The 22,322-nt window shown below is 39.8% G+C and overlaps 1 protein-coding gene across 1 annotated transcript in view; it reads left to right on the top strand.

The window, feature by feature from the left end:
• The window catches only part of TPRG1 (tumor protein p63 regulated 1), a 147,111-nt gene that overhangs the window by 43,234 nt on the left and 81,555 nt on the right, over positions 1 to 22,322 (top strand). The gene's annotated exons all lie outside the window — the stretch shown is intronic.

The following is a 22,322-nucleotide window of genomic DNA, read 5'->3' on the forward strand; positions in this document are numbered from 1 at the left end:
CATTTCCAGAGTTAGAATAAAAACCAAGTCTAACATTCAAGCCCTTATTGTGTCAATAACTGCCTGCATTCCCCCCAAAGATTACCTTATCCGTAAGAGCTCTGATTGATAACTGCCTGCATTCCCCCCAAAGATTACCTTATCCGTAAGAGCTTTGATTGCAGATGCCACCACAAAGATGGTCACATTTCTAGCCTTCCCAGAAATTATATTGTTTGTGTGACCATCTCTTTCCCCGCCAAGTAAATATTAGTAATACCGTGGTCTTTATAATAATAAGTAAAATACCCCCATAATAAGAGAAAAAGGCAATTATTTTTTACTACAGAAGACTTAATATTAAACAGATAATTTGATTAGACCACCCAGTTCAGATACTTGATTAATTTAGTAAGTTCTGTTTTCTGGCTTAGTAACTTTTTTTGTTTGTTTGTTTGAGACGGAGTCTCTCTCTGTCACCCAGGCTGGAGTGCAGTGGTGCGATCTCTGCTCACTGCAAGCTGCGCCTCCCGGGGTTCACGCCATTCTCCTGCCTCAGCCTCCCGAGTAGCTGGGACTACAGGCGCCCGCCACCGCGCCTGGCTGATTTTTTGTATTTTTAGTAGAGACGGGGTTTCAGCATGTTAGCCAGGATGGTCTCGCTCTCCTGACCTCGTGGTCCGCCCGCCTCGGCCTCTCAAAGTGCTGGGATTATAGGCATGAGCCACTGCGTCCAGCCCTGGCTTGGTAACTTGATCACAAAAGGGTTCAGCAGAGAAGCTCAGTGATTCCTATGCCTTGAGCAAATAATCATTAATCTTTAACTCCTGGGCAGGATGTCTTGTTAGACTAAGTTTCAGGAGGGCAACACTTGAATGTTTTACCATCCAGGCCAGCAGAACAAATTTTTCAATCAGTGGGAAGTAGCACCATTATCACCTGTGAGTTCATCTGACTGATCACCATTTTATACTATTGTTCCAAATGCGTTCCAGGCATTAAATACAAATGAACTCTTAGACACCAACCTATCTGTCAGTTTTGGGTTTTTGTTTCTTCACGCATAAAATGGAGATAATAGTATGTATCTGAAGAATTCTTGAGAGGACCAAGTGAGATAACATTGGTAAATTCGCAAAACACCCAGCACATGGACTTTCAATAGCAGTTAGTGTCCCTCTTTGTTCACAAGTAGTAACTATTAGTAAGAGGCTCTTTTTTGTAGTGTCCGCCTTCATTTCTATCCTATCCATCTCTGTCATTTCTGGGGTACCGCTAATGAAAAGGAAACTCTGTAATTCAGGCTTTTTCCTAATTCACTTTTACCAACACTCATTTCATTTCCCACTCCCCACTTTCCATCCAGAGTGAAATTTGACTTCTGCAAATGAATAGTCGGCCTTGATTAGAATAGGTGTCAACATAGATTTTGGAGATCCAATCAGTAGTAAACACTTAACTAATTTGTTTCTAGATTGCAACTCCCTTACAAGAAAGAATACATAAATGTGGTATTTCTAAATCTAGTCAGGGCTGTTGTTGAGTTCTCAGATAACAAAACTGGTAATTTCTTTAATATTGCACATTTTAATTAGTTTTATTTATATAGAAATATACTTTTTTGTTTGCTTGATTATTTTTATTCAGTGATTATAAAGATGTGTCGACATAAATTGTCCAAAGCTAAGTCAGACTATGAATTGTATTGAAGCTTAGCACTACAATTCTGCATGCTTGATTTAACATCAACTACAATGATTGGTAACATCAGTAGTTTTCAGAAAAATATGAACAGCTGTCCCCCAAAGACCCAAACTTTGAACCCAGCTTGAACCTAATAGGAAGCTCAAAAGTTGGTAAGGCCTATCTAGAAACTCATTTTACATTTCTCTTTTGTTTTGTGGTAGGTATTTAAATTAACTACAACAATGAGGGATGAGTCCTGCATACATGCAATTTCTTACTATCATATTTGCTTGTTTGCTTGCAGACTTTCTTCCTTTGCACTTTGGAACCCATCCATCTCCTTTAAATCGTAGTTCCTTGGTGTTCTTTTAGGTCTTCTCTCTGCCAAAATCCTTTACCTCCTCTTCCCCATTAAAACCTACTTTCCGGAAAAGTTCTGATTTCAGTCATTTCTGCCATAGTGAGAATTTGACAGTTTATTTTCTTTCTTCGTGGGTTCCGAGATGCGTTATGCAATGGAAAGAGCTGCTAGTTGTAAAGACGGTGGTTCAGGCATCTGGTCCAAATAAATAAGGTTCCTAGTCTAGCCACTGTTACTTTTCAAGCAGAAAAGTAAGAAAAAATAATTGTCAAAAAGAGGAGCATTCATGGAGGATTTGAATGGCCTTTCATATTTAAGCCTTTTTGTTTGTTTGTTTGAAAATTCTAGCACACCAAGGTAGGGAAAAGCAAAAACAACAACAATGAGAACACATAAACAAAAATCCCAACTCCCCCAACAGCAACCACAAAACAAAAAAACTAAACAAAATAAGCAAACATGCAGGCCCAGAAAGGTGAGAGCTTGCAATTACTCCTGGCTTCTTTTTATAACGGAATGAGACCCATTTATTTAGTTCTTATGAATTATAGGAGCTGTAATGTGGACCAACTGCCCTAGCCTCACCAACCACACAAGATTCTCTTTTATGTATGACAAAAATGACTGAGCTTCATGCACATTAACTTTTAGCTCATTCCATGGAGATGGGACACTCCTGGCTGCTTGTCTAGCAACCTGGCTGCCTGTCTAGCATGTCTGGCTTTGGAACAAGGATTCTCATTTCAGAATGATGAGAGTAAAAGCCCTTTTACTGTGTATAGCACATTATAAATTATTTTCACATCTGTGAACCTATGTTAGCTTCACAACAACTTTGTTGGTTTTATGATTCCCATTTTATAAATGAGGAATGTGGGCTGGAGAACATGAAGTGCCCAAATGAGGAACGTGTAAGTGTTAGAGCAAGGAAAATAGACTGCACTCCTGCATTGGCCTTGAGGCTGATTGGGTTCTAATTATTTCCAAAGATGCAGGGGTGAGTTGATTGATGAACTCAGCTCAATCTTTAGTCATGTTTGATCAGAGTCCTTTAATCAGAAATAGTTTGATGTAGGAGGGCAAGGTGGGAATTGTCAAGAGAAGAGACTGGAAAAGAGCCTAAGGGCCTTTGCATCATGTTAAAGAACTTAGGTTCTATCCCATATGTGATGGGGAGGCACTGAAGGGTTGAGAAAGTACAATCAATTTCCATTGTATAAAGATCACTATCGGCCCTCAACCTTTCATCTAAAATTGTTGGGACTAAATGTGAATCAGAAATGAGAATTTTTTCAGATTTCAGAAGAATAAAACAATGCATATGTTGTTTATTTTACTAACATTAAGTTGGTAAAGTCATTTTCCAAGAAGTGGTACTCAAATTAGTTCAGGTAAGCTGCTTTGTGATTCTCTAAATTGACATGGACACATTATTCAATAAAATCAGAAAAACAAGTTTGCAGGCACTTCGGAAGAGAACACAAAGAGAATAAACAGAGAGTCCAAGAGGGGCACTGGAGAGATGCAGCCCTAAACTTCAGCTAGATCCCAGTTTAGCTGACATAATTAAGAGAATTCTAATGAATCTTCAATTGGGATTCAGGCCTCCAGCCGAGCTCATCCAGGAGGGTTATATACAGCTACAAAGGCAGGATAGTATTTATTTCCACCTTGCATTTTCCTATTACCCTTTTATTGGCCCTTCTGAAACAAAACGATTATTTTAAAAATTATGTGTATGCGTTTAGAACTGATCCATTAAGCCGGCACCAAGGAGAACGTCTTGACACTCTATGGAATCTCAAAAAGTATGATATGATGGCAATAAAGCGGCTCTTCGGCAGAATGTGTTTGAAGTGTCTTTGTCTACAATGGTTAAAGAGACAGGAGGAGACAGCGCCTTCCTCCACACACGTTAGTGTGAAGTGGTCGTGGTGGATTGTTGTTCTTATTCTTCTTATTCCTCATTGAGAGTAGTTGCCTAAGGTATCTAAGAAGCGGTAATTCTTGCTCTTCATCTTTGTAAAAGATACTGAAAATATGTTTCATTATTCCCCCAGGTCCACCTGGTGTCTATCCCAGGGCTTCAGTGTAATTAATATGTGAAATCGGACTGTCTATGTGTAACATATAGACAGTAGAATCAAAGTGAAGTTGAAGAGTCAGCCAGGTGTCATAGAGAAAGCACTGAATTCAGAATCAGCAGGTTTGGCTTTGAATCCTGGATCTACTACTTACTATCAGTAAAGCTGGGTGAACTTGGATAGGGTTTGTCTTTTTAATTTTTTTAATTGGTGAATTTGTTTTAATATGTCCTTTTTTGCTTTAGTGTTCAATTTAATATGTCCTTGTTTTAATAGTTTTTCCTCTGTTGTGCAAAGATTCCCCATGTAATAGGTCCTTTAGTTCATTAGATATTTACTATTCTTGAAAGAAGCAGATCCACTTTTAATTTTTGAGATATATATATATATATATATATGATTCCAGCTTATATTTATGCATTCTTGCCAAAAATTGTTACATATTAATAATGACACTTATTGAGCACTTAAAATGCACCATATGTTTTGATGTCCATGCATTTGCTATTATGAGAACAAATGCATATAATTATTTTTAACTTTTATTTTAAGTTCAGGGGTACAAGTACAGGTTTGTTACATAGGTAAACTTGTGTCATGGGGGTTTGTTGTACAGATTATTTCATCACCCAGGTATTAAGTCCAGTACTCATTAGTCATTTTTCCTGATCCTTACCCTCCTCCCACCTTCTACCTTCTGGTAGGCCCAGTGTGTGTTGTTCCCCCTATGTGTCCATGTGTTCTCATCATTTAGCTCCCACTTATAAGTGAGAACATGGGGTATTTGGTTTTCTGTTCCTGTGTTAGTGTGCTAAGGATAATGACCTCCAAATCCAACTCCATCTATGTCCCTGCAAAGGACATGATATCATTCTTTTTTATGGCTGCATAGTATTCCATGGTACATGTGTACCACATTTTCTTTATCCAGTCTATTATTAATGGACATTTAGGTTGATTCTATCTCTTTGCTATTGTGAAAAGTGCAAATGTATATAATTTTCATGATCTTCTCTAAATGGAACTTCTCTTAGTTTTTTCCTTATATTTTTCCTGATTACCATATAGTTTTTATAAAGTTACTCAATCGTTCACCTATTATCAGACAATTACTGTCCAAACTGTCAATGACATACAAATGTAAGGGTTTATTGTTATTCTTTCAAAACTGAATCTCCAAGTAGGAAATATCTGTCAGTGGGGCAGAGTAAGACTGTATGATTGGAAAGATAAATGAAACTCTATGAAGCATCCCCATTTATTTTTGGCTATTCCTACCATAATACTATTTCTATAGCACTTTATAGTTTAAAAAGTCTCTTCATTTCGATTAATCTTCACAGTAACAGTCTGAGGTAGGAAACATGACCTTCAGTTTATAAACGAGAGAATCTAGGCTCAGAAGAGTAACACGGCTCTGACGTTGCAGGAATAAGGTTCCAGCCTGGTGTGTTGCCTTCACTTTTGCCATAAGAGCCTTTCCACTGTTGTGCAAAGATGCCCCATGTGCCTCGGTATTATATTGTAATCTTCGATGGACAAGGGTTGCCTCTTTCATATTTGGCATTCCCTGAAGAGCATACTGGCTGGATCTCCCCTGCAAAAACTTACTTGAAAAACAGAGAATGCTGCTTATTGGATTTGGTGCAGTAAGCGGCAGTGTGAAGGGCATCTGTGCTTCATTTAGGAAGATGCTGCGGAAGAAAGGGCTCTATTAGATCTTTAAATAAAGAAAAGGGCAGCCTGGGAGACAAAGGAACATTGAAGAATAGGTGATCAGGGACTGTTTTCCAGGCACAGGACTGCCTCTTTTAAGTATCCTGGTCCCCAAAGCGACACTGCGTGTGATCGCTTTCACACCTACGATCCTATGCAATTCTCAAACAGACCCATGGGAGCGGGCAGTGAGGAACTATTGGCTTTATTTTACGGATGAAGAAACCCAGAGATTAAATGACCTGTCGAAGGGCAACCACTTATTAAGGGTCACAGGAGGGCTTGACTTCATGACACCTCTCTCCCAGGCTAGTTGTCTTCTCATTACACTGCTCTTGCTGCCTTTGTGATTTTTTTTTCATCTCCCAATACAGTGATCACTGCAGTTCAAATTGGTTAAATAATCTTTGTGCCTGTGTCTGTTTTCTTTGTTGACTGTCTTTTTTATTTTTTTTATTTATTTTTATTTTTTATTTTTTTTGCAGGGAAGAGGATCAGGGGTTCATTGGGCAGGTTCAGAGACCTTTTCCTCTCCAGATCTTTCTCTGATTTTTGCTGTTCATTTGACTTTATTTAGTCTTTGACAAGGAAAAACAAAAAAGTCAAATGCAATGCTGATGGACTAAAGCCAATCACACTTTTACCTTGTCACAGTCTCATTATGTTATCAGGACTGCTAAACTAATTATATAATAAAAACACTACTACCAATAATTAAAAAGCAAAAAGATAAAAAAAACCTGGAAATCAGGGATTTCTAATCCTTATTAAATCATAAGGAACCGAATGATAAAAGTACTATGGAAATTACCATTTCTGAATTGCATCTTCTACTCAACCCCATGGATTTTTGTACACGCTCATCTAGTCTAGACCCCTGCTATTTAAAGTGTGGTCCTGAATTCAGCAGCACCAGCAACACCTGGGAGCTTTTTAGCAATGCTGACTCTTGGTCCCCACCCCAGCCAGGCCTGCTGAACACAAATCTGCATTTTCACAGGATCCCCAATTGATTCCTATGCACATTAAAATTTGAGAAGTATGCTGGTCCAGATCACTCTCATGTTCACGCATAAGAATTTCAGTGGGTTCTCACTGCTTCCATATATGTCTGTTGCATCCACAAGCCCTTGTATGTCATGACTGAGTTTCTCTCTCCAGCCTTACTTACCATTATGAGCCTTTACAAATTCCGTCAGTCAAATTGAACTGCCTGCTGTTTCCCCAAATTTCCGGTGCTATCCTTTGGCCTCATGATTGCACTCACCCCATTTCCTCTGTTTTGTATGCCTCTCCCTTTTTTCTGCTGACCCAGGCTTCTGTCATTCAGGGATACCAACTCCACAGAGCCTTTCCATATTGATTCAACCGGAATAATCTTATCTCCCTCTTTGTGCTCACATTATATGACACAGTGTAGTTCCTTGTGCACATTGTGAAGAAGGCACTCCTTCAGGCAGGGCCTGGTTCTGATTCACTTATATTCAGCATATCTCAGCCTAGTTCCCAGTGATTAGTACAGTGTGTGGCATATGGCTGGGCTCAGAACTTACCACACACTTGGCTCAGATTTAGTTCTGATCAAGTAATCCACTGTATGAAGCCCTTGGCTGATACTAGCAGGGTCCATCTGTTGTGTCCTGCCTCCGTGTCCATGGGCCTCCAAGCAACTCAAAGCCCAGTAAGACTTGCCTGTCTTCGGGTGAAAGCATTCAGGCTAGAAAGTGCCTCAAATCTATCAAGCAAGATGTTAATGACCTGTGGCAGGACTCTGGCAGCAACAAAAGCATCTCTCTTGCCAGAATCCATTTATACTGGGTGGGTGTTTTTGACAACCACTTAATTAAACACATTGCTTTTCTCTATAAATTCACTATGGCAGCAACCTTATCCTGATAGCGAATGGTCTCTGAGTGACCTGCATTATAAGACAGTGAGGGCACTTAGTTGCTACAGTCACAAATGTACTTGGAAGTGTTTATTTTCTCATGACTGCTACCAATTAGGGAGGACTCAGAAAAAGTCAAGAGGTGAAAGGAGTCTGATGCAGCGAAATGCCTAGCTCCATCGGTTAGCTATTTGGCCATGGTTGTACAAATCTCTTATGTCCTCTGGGCCTCAGTTTTATGATCTATAAAATAGGGATGTTAAGAGGGTTATTTCAATGCTTGCATTACTTAATAATGTACAATACTTACAACAGTTTTTTTTTTTTTTGCCATATGTTATGTCATGTAAGAGTTGGCTTTTTATTACTATTATTAGTAGCAGTATTTATTTATATTCATTCATTCATACATTTATTTCTGTATTTACTGAGTTCCCTCTGTAAACCCAACTCTGCCCTAAGTGATGAACGTACAGTGATAAATAAGTCACATTTTCTATCCTCAAGGAGCTCTCAGTCTTGTGAGAAAGACAGACATGTAAACAAAGTCACAACAGAATATGATACATGCTGATATATGGCCCTACAAATGATTCCATGGGAACATAAAACTCACTGTGTATTGTTACATTAGATAAAGAAGACATCAAGATTTTAAAAGGAGAAGGGATTTCCAAAAGAAGTGATGGTATAAAACATTCTGGAAGGCCAGACGCGGTGGCTCACACCTGTAATCCCAGCACTTTGGGAGGCCAAGGTGGGCGGGTCATGAGGTCAAGAGATTGAGACAATCCTGGCCAACATGGTGAAACCCTGTCTCTACTAAAAATACAAAAATTAGCCAGGCGTGGTGATGCGGCCTGTAGTTCCAGCTACTCAGGAGGCTGAGGCAGGAGAATCGGTTGAACCCGGGAGGCGGAGGTTGCACTGAGTGGAGATCACACCCCTGCTCTCCAGCCTGGTGACAGAGCGAGACTCCGAGACTCCGTCTCAAACAACAACAACAAGAACAACAAAAACATTCCCGAAAAGAGAAGAATACGTGCAGAGTAACAGAGACGGGCTCAGGGAATCACAAACAGTTCAATGTGACCGGATTATAGCGAGCAAGAGTGAGAGAACTAGAAACAAGCTAGAAAAATAGGAAAGAATGAGAACGTAAAGAAATTCTGAATGCTAGTCCAAGGAGCCTGGATCATATTCTCTTCTGGAGTCACAAACTGGGGATCCATAGGCCATTTCCACTCTGCTCCACGTTTTTTTAAATCTAATTTTGAATGTCTTCAGGAAGGCTGTGTGCTCCCAGCTTGCCAACACATTGCCACTGCCCATTGCCTTACACCAGCCCCTCTTTATTCTCTAATGCAGTGTGCAATGGTGTGTGGAAATCAGCTCTCAGCCCTTCATGAGAGCCATCTGTGGGTGTCTCTTCCAACTTCTTGTTCAGGAACCTCACCTTGGTGTCTTGAAATCAGTTATGACAGTTATTTATACCAAGGTAATAAAGTCTAGACATTATTATTATGATTATTTTCGAACTTGTGTAATATTGACAGCACACCATTGCTTTTATGTTGCCTTCATGGCCACTATAGGCATTCTGTCTTAAGGTACTGAAGGATATCAAGTAGGGTGTTGACATTGTTAGAAATGCATTAGGCTCTGGAAATAATTGCTCAATAATTTAAGCATAGTCTTCATTATTTAGGAGCCTGACAGTGTGTTTCCTTAAAGCAAACAAGCCCTCAGTCTTAATAGTGAGGCTATCAACACTTTTAGACCATTTTAACAGCAGTTATACAAACAACTTTGATAGCCTGTTAGGAGTAAACATGCTGCTTGATTTACAAACAGTGCATTGTCTTCTCTCTAAGGGGTTTCCTAGGTTGTGCCAAAAAGTCCTGTAGGCAAGGTAGGGTGGGTTTAAGAACAGCAAGTAGAGCAGGAAGGGTGAAGAGAAGGAAGGCTGTGCTTCCAATGGTCTGTTCAGGGGACAGAACTGCACAGTCCAAGAGTTGCTGTGGTTTCAGAAATGCTTTGCTATGTGAATTAATTAAAAATGTAGAATGCTAAGTAAAGAAAATTACCAGGGACAGAGAAGGATATTATCTAATGATAAAAGAGACAATCCACCAAGAAGATATAGCAATTCTAAATGTGAAGGTACCAAGCAATAGAGTTGAAAAGTATGTAAAATAAAAACTGATAGAACAGAAATGAGAAATAGACAAATCCATAATTATAGTTTGAGACTTCAACACTATTCTCTCATTAATTGGTATCACCGCTAGACAGAAGATCAGGAAAGATTTAGAAGAACTCAACAACACCATCAATCAGCTGGACCTAATTGATATTTATGAAACAATTCATTCAATAACAGCAGAATGCACATTCTTTTTAATCATCTACATTACATATGGATGCTGATGGAATATTTTGCTTATGCAAGAGCTACCATATCCTTAGCCACAGAACAAAACTCAACAAATTTGAAAGAATTAAAATCATACAGAGTATGTTCTCAGACTACAATGGAGTCAAACTAGAATTAAATAATTAAAAAAATAGAAAAATGTCCAAACACTCGGAAATTAAACATATTTCTAAATAATTCAGTGATCAAAGAGGGAATCTCAAAGGAAATAAAAAGTACAATAAACTGAATGAAGAAAAAATACAACTTGTGTGGGATGCAGCGAAAACAGTGCTGAAAGTGAAATTTATAGCACTAAAGAAAAGTGTACATATTAATTAAGGGAAAGTCTCAAATCAACAACCTAAGCTCCTGCTTCAAAGAACTAGAAAAAGAAGAGCAAACAATCCCAAAATGAGTAGAAGAAAGTAAATAACTTAGATAAGAATAGCAATCAATGAAAAAATTAAAACAAAACAAAACAAAAAAACAAAAGAACTATAGAAAAAATTAACAAAACAAAAATTTGGCTCTCTGAAAGGATCAATAAAATGGAAAGCATCTAGCAGGGCTGACAAAAAAAAAAAAAAAGAAAGAGAAAAGAGGAGACACAAGTTACTAATATTACCAATATCAGGAATGAAACAGGGGATATCACAACATTACAGACGCTGCAAATGTTAAAGAGACAATCAGGGATTATAACTAACAATTCTACACATATTGATTTGACAACTCAGATGAAATGAACCAGTTTCTCAAAACACAAACTATTACTACTCACTCAACATGAAAGAAAATAAATAACTGAATAGCCCTGTAACAATTGGGAAATTGAATAACTCAGGAGACTAAAGGCAGGGGCAGGGGAGATCATTTGAGCCCAGGATACTAGCCTAGGCAACATAGGGAGACCCTGTCTTCACACACACACACAATTAGCCAGGCACACAGTGGTTCACGCCTGTGGTCCTAGCTACTCACGAGGCTAAGGCAGGAGGATCGCCTGAGCCCAGGAGTTTGGGATTGTCTCTCTGTAGCCCTGTCCTGGTGTCAGGCCTCAGTTCCATAGCAGGGTAATTGGTGAGCATCTCCCCCGCCTTTCCCACCAGAGTTCCTGGAGGAGGAAGCAGGACTGCTGTACAGGGAGGGCCGCGGCAGCTGCTCTTCTGTCCCTAGCACAGGGCTTTGCTCAGTATGGGCAGTTTTAGCCCCTGAACTGAATTTTTCTTTTCTCAAAAGTCACGCTGGGTGCTTTGGAGCTGTCATGTTTTTGCCTCTTACCTTGAGATTGACTCAGTTGTAGCCCTCACTGTGAAGAAGTAGACAGAAGCTTCTTTATCTGCTGTTTTGATACAAGTTGTTACTACACACTTCTTACACTGTAACTTAAAAAATGCAATCAATGTAAAGTTGTAACACATCAGCGTTCTTTCAAATGTTGATTTCAGTGAATTTTTTGTGTGTGATTTGTAGAAAAATAAATAATAAATAAAAAACTGTAAAACTATGGTCACGCCACTGGTCTCCAGCCAGGGTGCCAGAGAGACCCCGGCTCTAAAATTACGAAATTTAATTTATAATTAAAGATTTCCGGGCCAGGCGCAGTGGCTCACGCCTGTAATCTTTGAGAGGCCGAGGCGGGAGGATTGCCAGAGCTCAGGAGTTCGCAACCAGCGTGGACAACACGGTGAAACCTCGTCTCTACTAAAATACAAAAAATCAGCCGGGCGTGGTAGCGGCGCCTGTAGTCCCAGCTACTCGGGAGGCTGAGGCCGGAGAATGGCGGGAACCCGGGAGGCGAAGCTTGCAGTGAGCTGAGATCCGGCCACTGCACTCCAGCCTGGGCGACAGAGCGAGACTCCGTCTCAACAACAACAACAACAACAACAACAACAACAATTCCTCTAAAGGAAAATTTTAGGCTCAGAATTCCATGAAATATTTACAGAAGATGAACATTAATTTACTTTTTTTTTCCCAGAAAATAAAGCAGAAGGAAATACTCCCAACTTATTCTGTGAAGCCACTATAACCTGATACCAAAAGAGTACAAAAATAAAACTATAGATCAGTATTCCTCATGACTATAGATGCAAAAATTCTTAAAATAATAGCAAATATAACAGTAATTTTTTTAAAAAAATTGGTGTAAAAAGTGAGTATATTCTAGGCATGCAAGGCAGGTTCAGTTTGGAAAATCAATCAATATAATCAACCATATTAACAGGTCAAAGCAGGTAAATCATATCATCATATCAAAGGATGCAGAGAAAGTATTTGACAAAACTCAGCACCCACTCATGATAAAACCAAAAAAGAGGAAAACTTTCCTCTACTTAATAGAAAAATTTGCATAAAATCTATAGGTAACATCATGTTGTTGGGAAATGTCTAATGGTTCCCCTCTAAGACTTGGGACAAAGAAAGGGTATTCATTCTCACGACATTGAATACTCTAGTAATTCAATGTAATACTAGAAATATTTGCCAGCGCAATAAGGCAAAAATAAAATAAAATGCATACAAATCAGAAAGGAAAAATATTAACTATCTCTATTTGTGTATGACATGATAATCTATTTAAAAAATTATAAGACGTCTACCAAAAAAACCTTCCAGAACTAATAAATTATTTCAGCAAATTTTCAGAATATAAGATCAGCACCATAAGTCAGTTATATTTTTACATACTAGCAATAAAGAAGTAAAAGCTGAAATTACAAATGCAATAACATTTGTAATCATGCAAAATAAAGAAGAATTACTTAAGTACAAATCACACAAATATGTATAGGACTTGTATGCTGAAAACTACAGAATGCTGATAAAAGAAATCACAGAAGATCCAAATAAATGAAGAGGCATACTGGGTTTGTAGATTGGAAGACTCAACATAGTAAAGATGTCAGTTATCTTTGAATTTGAAATACAAATCAAACGCAATTCCTATCAAAATCTAAGCAAGATATTTTTGTAGGTATAGACACATTTATTTTAAAATGTGTGTGGAAGGACCAAAAAAAGAATAGCTAAAACAATTCTTAAAAAGAATAAACTGCTCTTAACTGGAAGGCAGTTCCTATTTTCTGTGGTGGAACTTCAGCCTTTGGCCATAGCCGACTGGACAAAGAGAGGTTAAGTCATTAGACAGCCTGTGACCCAAAGAGAGAGCTTAAAGAAATGATCTCGGTGAACAAAACTGTCTATCTTGGGAATCTGAACTGAGAGATACAGAGATACCACAGTTAGTTTTGAGAGCAGATCTGAAAATTCATGTACAGTCAGGACTAAGGAAACAATTAAAGGCCACAGGCAAGAAGGAAGTAAAGAGGAATGAATATTTGTGGTAGTAGAAGTCATGCACCAGTCAAGAGAAACATGAGGTGTATAGAGAGACACAGGAAGCATGACAGAGACTACTCTTGAGGGAGTAGCTTTTGCTCCTTGTGTCTTTCCGGGTGCCAGGAAGCCCAACTGTACAGTGGCTGGGCTTCCGTGGGATTCCTCAGAGTATTTTTACAGCATATTGCCTCATCTTGGGTTTGCCTGATCTGGGCTGTGTCCCCTCTACCATACAAGCTGTAACGAACATACTATAGTAGGCAGATCTCTCTCCTGCTTACAATAATAAAACAATGGAGGTGGCAAGATGTGTACATTTGTTCTATCTTGTCCCTCTGTTCTTCCCTCCTTGCAGCCTCCTTACAATGAGGTCTTGTTCTCCTGCCAGCTTCCTTGGCTTCTGATCAAGTGAATCCCCTCAAGTGAATTCAGAGGAGGAGAAGGCTGGTCAGGGGTGGGCCTCTTGCTAGCTCCTGGTGTGCTGTAGAGTACCTGAGCTATTCAGCGGTTTTGTGGGAAAGAGAGAAGGAGGGGCATGTGTCCAGATTCTTTTCTTTTGTGTAGCTTTTAAAATATCCTCTTACTGATGGTAGCGCAGTAGAGAGAGCAAAATTGCCTGGTCCTGTAAGGAAAACAAGTGGGAAAAGCGTCTTGATGGAACGTATGTAGCCTGGGATGACAGTCAGCTGGATTCTGGCCTTGGCTCTGTCACCTCATCCATGTCACTTTATTCAGGCTTGGTTGTTCCATCTGTAAAGTGGGGGATCATAATCATTTCATGTGAAAAACAGTCATAAATTGCAAAAAAAATGTGTTGTGTCTGTGCATGTGATCTGGCTTCTGCTCCAATCTCCCTCCATTCTCTTTGCTCTCTTGCCTCAGTCATGCTGGCTTCCTTGCTGTCTCGTGGACCTGCATGGATCCCATCTCAAGGACTTTGCAACAGTGTTTCACTTTACCTGGAATACTACTCTCCCAGGTATTCTCCTATTTCCTTTTTCTCCAGGTCTCTGTATTGACTCGTCTGTTTACTTTTGTCTGTGTCCCCTCCTAGAATGTAAGCACCAGAGGGGATTGTTTTGTTCACCATTATACCATTGGAGCCTGGAGTACAACAGTGGATTAATTAGTATTTATCGGATCAGTAGGGGGATTACTTCTGGCCTGATTACTTGGTATTGGTTTTCTTTTCTTTTTTCTTTTTTTTTTTTTTTTGAGACGGAGTCTCGCTCTGCCGCCCAGGCTGGAGTGCAGTGGCCGGATCTCAGCTCACTGCAAGCTCCGCCTCCCGGGTTCACGCCATTCTCCTGCCTCAGCCTCCCGAGTAGCTGGGACTACAGGCGCCGCCACCTCGCCCGACTAGTTTTTTTTTTTTTTTTGTATTTTTAAAGTAGAGACGGGGTTTCACCGTGTCAGCCAGGATGGTCTCGATCTCCTGACCTCGTGATCCACCCGTCTCGGCCTCCCAAAGTGCTGGGATTACAGGCTTGAGCCACCGCTCCCGGCCTGGTATTGGTTTTCTAAAGAAATGCTTTCTTTATGCCACACAGTGAGGAGTTCAATCGCAAATCAGTAACTTCACTTTTCAGCTATTAATATAATCCTGAGCTGCTGCCCTGTGTCTTCTGATGGAGGCTCATATTTGCCTCCTTCATTGGCTTCTCTGGCCAGGGTATCTAAATGAATGTAGCATAACTCCTTCAACTGGTACTCTCATGAGTTTCCGTTTGGATCTTTTTTTCCAACTGTTCCAGGTTCTGACTTACAAGGTGTTCCACAACAGCTGCCTGCAAAGGGAACTTTACGTATAATGCATGGTCTATATTTTAAGTCACAGTAACTTAAATATAACTTGCAGTAACTTGCAGTATAACAAAAATAAGACTAGTTACACCAGAAAAACTGACAGACAGAAACCTTTCTCTTTTTCTTTCTCTCTCTCTCATACACACACACACCCCTATAAAACATATATATATGTATGCACACACACACACGTGGAATTAATGACTTCTCTTTTAATTTTTTTAGGAAATTAAAATGAAAATATTTTGTATGTCTGAAAACTATTATAGGCTTGAGAACTTCTCTTTCAGTAGATTTACTTCACTCATCCCCTCATTAACTCATTTGTTATTCAATAAATATACAAAGTGTTTAAGGGATATAGAAGAATCTTCATCATCATCACCATCATATTAATAACCAACAATATTTGTATATTTTTGTGTGCTTTATATTGCATTAAATTCTCCGTATGTCATATCTCTTTTATCCTAACAACAGTCCTATGAGGAATATACTATTATTATCTTTATGTTGGAGACATGAAAACCAAATCTTAGAATGGATAAGTAACTTTTACAAGATTGTACAGCTAGCAAGTGGCAGAGCTGCCTTTCCGACCCCAAACCTGTGTGATAGAAAGCCCGTCACTGCTCAGGAACCTTGCGCTCATCTGTATTTATCAGGATTGTTGGTGAAGATCAAAAGAGATGATATGTACATAGCTACTAGCACAATACCTGATCCATAGAAGACCCTCTTATGGAGGCTTCTGTTGTTATAATCTAAGAAAAATTCATGGCAGAATTATTCCTCAGTACATGTAAATTTCAGAAGCGTCAAACCTGGTGTGTGTGTGTGTGTGTGTGTGTGTGTGTGTTTGGGTGTGTATCTCTTTCAACTAAAACTTAATGTTTGCGATTTTTATTGAATTTTTAGAACTTACAAAGCCCTTTGTTTTATAAAGAAAAAAATGGCCACTGTAATCAACTGCAACAATATGATGGAACTCATGGTAGGATTTTCCTTTCTAAGGAGAAAAAGTAGCTTTTAGGGGACACATAAATGGGTGTTTCCAGGTCTTTCGTACCTGTCTTTTATGGGGACACTCTATCTGTCTTATATTAAGTGCAGCTTAAAGAAGTGTTAACAAAATGAATAAATACTCCTGAGTCCTTTCCTTGTGAACATTTCAAAGAATCATTCGTACTTTGCTACTTGTGCTTTTCCAACCCTGAGATTTTCACCAAACAGCAGGAAATGAAGTGTTGATAAGAGAACCTTCTGCAAGGGCATTGAATAGATGCTTGGGATAGCAAACCCTCTGGGCAAGAGGCTGGGAATCTGGAGACCAGAGTTCAGCTTCTGTGGGCTTGAGTTACCATTGTCAAGCCTCATTACACCACACTACTCTTCCTTACATATTTACCCCTCACATCTCCGAGGATTGTATATTCCTTAATAGTGGTATGATATTCTCTCTGTTCCTGGTAATTAGTACAGAGCCTGGTATGTGACGGGCTGCATGGGATAGTTGGGGAAAAAGTGAACTCCAGGGAGACAAGTCAGGAAACCTGGGAACAAGGAAGGTTGGTGACAATTGGGTTTCTATTAGTGTCCTGTGTTTACTTTGAGAGCCCTCTCTTTTAAGCAAATTGGAAAGACCCAGGGAAAGAGTAACCAAATGACTGAAAGAAAAATGTGTGAATGTGTGGATTATTTAGCTAAAGGTTTTCCAAGACTCCACTTAACTCAGAGGGAGAGAAATTGCTTTGCTTTAATGCCATGCATTTTTCATCTGTGTGTTTTTTGAAGAGCAAAACAAAATTGGATCCTCTTCAGGGCCTGAAACCCAGTGGGTGATCAGGGAGTATGTGTGGAATGAATGATTCAGTATTTTCCTCCTGGGTTGCTGATTCCTGGTTAGCCAAGATACTACCTTTCCAAGGGCTGGGCTAGGACGTTTGAAGGTGCATGAAGGTTGATTTGTAAATCAGCAATAGTAACTATTTAATATCAAGGAAGATGCCTCTACTGAGAGTGTGTGTGTGTATGTGTGTGTGTGTGTATGTGTGTGTGTATGTATGTGTGTGTATGTGTGTGTGTGTATGTGTGTGTATGTGTGTGTGTATGTATGTATGTGTATGTATGTGTGTGTGTGTATGTGTGTGTATGTGTGTGTGTGTATGTATGTATGTGTATGTATGTATGTGTGTGTGTGTGTGTGTGTGTATGTATGTGTGTGTGTGTGCGCGCGCAAGAGAAAGGGAGAGAGAAAGAGAGAGAGAATAATATTAAAATAAAATCTTTCTTGAAAGGAAATTATTTCCAAACCACAAACTAATTTGACACAGCCTTAAAAGAGCAACTGAAAGTATTGCTGGGTGTGGGGCTGGGGCCACTGGGAGGGCATCTGTGATGATTTGAGTAACTGGGTGTGGACACTGGAAGCTCTCGGGATGGGTCCAGCCTGTGATTCCTAGTTCACTGTTGCCCTCTGCTGGTGAAACTGTTGTCATCCCAGGAAACTGAAGACTCACGGAGCTCTCAGGTGCCTTTTTTACCTGGGGGAGAACCTAGGCTCCTCCTCAATTGGGGAAGTGATAATGGTGCTGAGGAAAAGTGGCAACGAGATGAGATGCACAGAGTCCTTCACCAGGGCAGACGGGCTCTCACGACAGAGGGAATGGATCTCCTGGTTCTATATATTTCGTTCTGTGACCTGCCCATTTGTTGAGCCCCTGCTCGCTCTTGGACTCTTTGCTGAGCACAGTGAGGAGACACAGACAAAAATAAAGCACTGATTCTACACTAGAGGGGCATCCATTTAATATGCATGGGGGGAGAAATGGGTAGGATAGAAAGCACTGTAATATAAAGAAAACTGTGATTAGGGCCACAACTGAAGCACTGATAGAGGCATGTGCAGATTGATTGATTGATTGATTGAATGAGACAGGGTCTCATTTTGTACCCCAGGCTGGAGTGCAGTGGTGCTATAATAGCTCGCTGCAACCTCGAACTCCAGGACTGAAGTGATCCTCCCACCTCGGCCTCCCGGGTAGCTGGGACTACAGCCGCGGACCAACACACCCAGCTAACTGTTTTATTTATTTTATTTTTAGTACAGACAAGGTCTCCCTATGTTGCCTAGGCTGGGCTCAGACTCCTGGGCTCAAGTGAGCCTCCCACCTCGACCTCCCGAAGTGTTGAGATTATAGGCCTGAGCCACCACGCCTGGCCTTGTGCATATTTAGAGGGAGGAAAGATATTAGCCACTTGTGGACAGGGGAGGTGAGGGTAAGGCTCCACGGAATAGATAGCATTTAAGCTGAAAACCTAAGGATGGGTAATTTATTTAAAAAGTACCTCTCCTCTCATATCAAAAAATTTAATTTGTGTGTGGTCAGAAAAACTAAACTCTGGCAAATAAAAGCATAAAAAGTAATAAAAGTCACCTGGAATTCCACCACTCACAAATAATCACTGTTAACATTTTGATATGTGGATGATTTTGTTGTTGATACAAGATTGGAAGGATACCACAGGTAACGTTCTATATCCTGCTCTTTCTCACTATTTTGGCATGAACATTTCCCCAATGTTACTGATTGTTTATTGACAGAAAATATGTCATTTCGTGGGGTACTATTTCAATGTATAAACCTGAAAGTTGGGTTCCCCAAACAGAATGAACCAAGGCATATAGGTTGTGTAGTGCAAGGATAGCTTGTTTTTTTAGTAATTCATTTCAGAAGTATGTTTTGGATACCACAACCTTGGAGACACGAGGCTAAGAACTGACTTTGTATTTTTAGAGTTTACAGTATAGGAAAGGAGACAGACATGAATTCTGTCATCATAGAAATAACTATAAAATAGCATCCAAGATAAGTACCATAAGGGAGACATATGCGTGGTCTGAAAGTGTATATCGGAAAGAAGAGAAGTAGCCACAGAGGTTTGAGAAGGTTTGCTGGAGTAAAGGGTAATGGAGCTCAGCTCTATCAGAGTTAACTAGATGGAGATCCTGAGCAACGTTGCCTGCAGAGGGAACAACATGTACGAAGGCCTTTAAGTTGGAGGGGGCATGGTGAATACAAGGATGTGAAAGAAGATAAAGGAAATGGAGTGGAGAGACTTGCCCTGAGAGGGAATTGAAGAAGTAGTTAGAGCTTGGCCCTGCAGAAACTTTTAGACCAGGTTAAGGGTTTCGGTCATTTCTCAGAAGAGCAAGAACTGTTGAAGTGTTTTAAATCAGGGTAGGGCAGTAAAGATGAGATTGAGATTTGCTTTTTTATTCCAAAGAATCCCCTCACTGCAGTAGGGTGAAGGGATTGGAAGGCAGCAGGAGTATATGTAAGGGAATCAGGTTTGGATGACTAGTAACCCAAGCCTAGTGCGAGAGTGATTGCAATCATCTAGGCAGGACATGATGAAAGACTGAATTAGAATGGTGAAGTGGAAGATGGAGAGAGGTGGGTGGCGTTGACATCTTTACCTTAGGAGTAAAATTTGTAGGACTTGGCATGGAATGTGAGGAAATATGGTGAATCCGAATGACTCCCAGGTCTCTAGCTTGAAGAACTGGATGGAGGAAGGGTTCTTCCCCAAGCTAGGAACACTGAAAGAGGACAAGGGCAGAAAAAGACAGTCTTGATTGTTGTTTTGAAGAAGTTTGCTAGAAGGAACAATTCCGGGAATGGTATGTCTCATCACATCAGCTTCTTGAGGAGATTGGTTATACCATGTTTCCACACCACACTGAAGGGTCCGCTTTTTAAACGTAGGTAGTACTGAGGAGAAGGCAAACACTATGCTTGGATATGGTGTCTCAGTTCCTGTGTCAGCTCCCTGCACCACCGTTTGTTGGGTGCAAAGCATTGAACAAGTCATTTTAAGGGTCGGTAGACCTTAGTTTCTTTGTCTTCAAAAAAAGGGTAATAACATTTAGACCAAAGGGTTCTTGTGAAGATTAAAGAACAGTGTTGATATTCAAGGACCTTGTAAACCTCTCTAAGCTGTACAAACACAGTATATTTTTATTCCTATTCCTATATTTGTTGTTATTGCCACTTAAAGCTCAATGCTGTTAATATTTGGAATATGCAATTTAATGTTTCTCCATGAGTTCTTAGGGGAAAAATTGTGATTGATGTCTAAATAAATAAACATACAACCCAGGAACTTGAGATGGTAGCCCCAAACTATTTATAAGCCTGTGTGTTTACTTGAATTTAGATATTTCTGACATGTAAATTATGCAGAGTTTGTGTCAGAGCAGAGCACTCTGTATTCCTAAAAAGAATCCTCCTTTTTTTCTGAATCCTTTACCTTTTAAAATACATCTCATTATGGAGTGCTGACATTTTCAGTAAAACCATTCAACCAAAAGCTGAAGCTTTTTTAGACTAAAACAAGTCTGGTTTATTAGGCAGCAGCTTATAACTTACTGCTAAGTAGATGCAATCTATTTAGGGAAGTTTATGTAGATATCTGATAAGAAATTTTAGTCTTCATCTCTTTCTGACTAAGACTGAGAATGTCAAGCAGATTCTCAAGAATTTCCTCTTTCTCTTAAAGCAGAGGAGGAGGAGGTGAGTATCCCTGTATGGAGGTCAGTATCCACTGGATGGAAACTGTAGAACCAAGACTTAAACCAGCTCTCTTAAACTTTATGCCATCTCCTTTCACAATACCACTAACTTTACTAGGGTAATCTAGCTCAGTGTTTTTGGCCATAACCTTCTTCAATGGGTTGTGGTAAGATATAGAACTAATACTTATCAATATATAATGGCAGGCATATACTAGGACCTCAATTAATGACCTCATTCTTCTTTTCTTCCTTTTTCTGCTTCTCCTTCTTTCTTTCAGTTCTGTCTCCCTTTTTGTGTCCTTTGTATCTTCTCCTGTATGTCCTCCTATTGATTCAACTCCTAACTTCATCTTGCCTATCTGTCATTAGACTACACTGTGAAGTGGCACATAATTGGGTTACCCAAGTCACTTAGTGACACGGGTGCCTTCCAGCAATAGTAACAGCTAATTTATAAAGCCCTAACAGAGAATCATTTCTTTTAATCTTCTCCCCAAATGGATGATGTGAGTACTAGTATTGTCTTCATTTCACAGACATGGAACCTGAGCCATAGAAAGGTTAAAAGTCCAATTTTCAGAGTTAGTAGGTGATAAAGCTACAGATTTCCACCTCCATCCTCACACCACCAAAAGGATTCCAAAATGATGATAACTGGAACTTATTTATCCATTCAATAGATATGTATTTAGTGCAGGCTATTTGACCGATGGGGATGGAGTGAATAGCCCAACAGATACAGTCTCTGCCTTCATGGAACACACACATACACACATACACACACACACATGCATACACACACACAGGGTTGATACTCAGCCTACTCAGCTTGCACTTATTAGCATTTCCCTATCTTCAGTATTGTGGTGTATATTCTGATTGGTCAGTGTCCACATGGTACCCATTGCTAAGCATTTTATACTTCATTTCTTCTTACAAACTGTGATAAATGCCACAAGGAGGAAAAGATGTCTGCTTTGAGGAAATACCATGAGGCCAAGTTTATACAGAGTTTAGGAAATCCTCTTTGAATGAGACATTTGAACCATGACTTGAACAATGAGTGTTTTCAGCCTACTCTGAGATGACCCTGAGTAGGGGCCGGATTATACAGGCATATAGTCCATGTTATGAACCTAAACTCAAGGGGATGCTATTTAATAAAGTGAACGAGGAGTGACATCATTCAGTTTGTATGTTAAGAATTACACTATGGTTACTGTGTGGAGAATGGTGGGAAAGGGGTGCCCATACCATTTACATATTAGATTGATTCTGTGTGGTGAGGATTCAGACAAGAATCGGTCATCAATCAACCTTTTCAGTTTTTTAGGGAAAAACAAAACATGTACTAAAACAATTCTAGTATAAGTCTCGAAGTGCTGTATCCTAAAGGCTATAGTAAGCAGACAGCAAAAGCGCTGTCGGTCTGGGGGAATTACGAACCATGTTCACTCTCTTTT

This window comes from Theropithecus gelada, chromosome 2 (genome assembly GCF_003255815.1).
Source record: "Theropithecus gelada isolate Dixy chromosome 2, Tgel_1.0, whole genome shotgun sequence".
NCBI lineage: Eukaryota > Metazoa > Chordata > Mammalia > Primates > Cercopithecidae > Theropithecus > Theropithecus gelada.